Genomic DNA, 1,812 nt, shown 5'->3' with positions numbered 1-1,812 from the left:
GTATATATATATATGTGTATATATATATATATATATATACATACATACACATATACGTACATATATGCATATATATATATATATATATATACATATATGTATATATATATAACATTATATATATATATATATATAAAACATATTATATATATATATATATATATTTATATATAATACGTGTGTGTGTGATATATATATATATATATATATATATATAATATGTGTGTGTGTGTGATATATATATATATATATATGTATATATATATATATACATATATATATATATATATATATATATTATTTTAGACATATACTGTATATACACTATGCTATAACTACCACTAATTGCAAAGCTAATCTGAGCTCTATACGGATTCACAGTCCACTATGTGGTTGGCCCCAACAAAGCCATAGAGAATTGGGGGCGATTTTTTGACAGGGCACACACTCCCGGCGCGAGGCTAGACTAGATTCCCCGCCGGCGGCGCCACAGCAGCGCCAGCGACCCTCAGGAGGGCGTCAAGTGCCCGAGGGATCGCTTCGCTCGGCAGCTCTCCCAGGGGCCAGCGAGGACGAGGCGCCCAACGAAGAGGACCCTCAGGAGACAGGGTCGGGCTCACCTCGCCAAGGGCTTCCATCAAACCTAGGGCTTTTTAATGGAGATTGCCAGCGCAAGGACACGCGTACCGTAAGTCTCAGATGGACCGATTGCGCCCCCCAACATCGTCGCTGGGTCACACAAGGATACTCAATGCCTTTCTGAAGGATTTTTTTTTCTCTCTCTCATTCACTCTCTGCTGTTCTTTTCTCTTCTCTCTTTGTTTTTTGTTTTTTTTCTACTTTTTCTTCTTTCTGGTCGCCAGCCCGTAGCCGAAGCGGTGTCTGAGTGATCTTTCTCTCTTACTCTCTTTCTTCCTTTTCCCTTTCTTTTTTCTTTTCTTTTTCTGACCTATCTTTATTTATTGTTTTTCCCTTTCTTTTTTCTTTTCTTTTTCTTTTTCTGTCCTATCTTTCTTTCTAGTCCTTTCTCTCTTTTTCTTCTCCCGACGAAGGCAACGAGTTGATTTCACGTGACCAGGATGCGGCTTCAACAGTCCACAAGAATGGTGCCCGTACTTTTGGCCTTAAGTGCGCACTGGGTTCTGCGCACCAATTGGGCCATCCTTTTTCAATTGGGCTTTGTAAAATGGGCTCTTTGTTCCGACGGATCACCGGGTCCCTGGAACTGATCAAGAGTGTGTGGCCCCTCAGCTGAATAAAATTGCCTGGCGATGGCCACAGCGGCATTTCAAACTCGTGAGTGTCAGTGGCGGATGATGAATTGGTTGCTCATCTTTATCATCAACTTGCAGGTGTGAAACATAATCATCTGTTGCATTTAGCCGGAAGAAATCAGAATTTCGGGAGAGTCTTCAGTTCGAGGCTCTACTTTTAGATGAAGAAGGTTCTCAGAGAGGGAATGGGTTCCCTCGGCACGTTGGCTTCAGATTGAAGACCCTTGCAGAGGCGAGTCGATTCGACTAGCAGCGGTAAGATAATAATAATAATGATAATAAATATAAATATAAAAAAGAACAAAAGAAATACATTAACAAATAAACTAATAATAATAATGATGATGTCATCATCATGATAATTATCATCACCATCATCATGAGCAGCAGCAGCAACATCTTCATGATCACCATCATGATCATCATGATTATTATCATCATCATCATCATCCTGATTATTATTATCATCATCATCAATCAGACACCAGATATGCATTTATAAAATAGTTTCAGTACATGCTGCCGTTATTCTCAGTCG

Source organism: Oratosquilla oratoria, chromosome 11 (genome assembly GCF_046742065.1).
Source record: "Oratosquilla oratoria isolate Oo_2021 chromosome 11, ASM4674206v1, whole genome shotgun sequence".
Taxonomy (NCBI): domain Eukaryota; kingdom Metazoa; phylum Arthropoda; class Malacostraca; order Stomatopoda; family Squillidae; genus Oratosquilla; species Oratosquilla oratoria.
The sequence above is the reverse complement of the archived record's forward strand: the minus strand, read 5'-3'. Positions refer to the sequence as shown.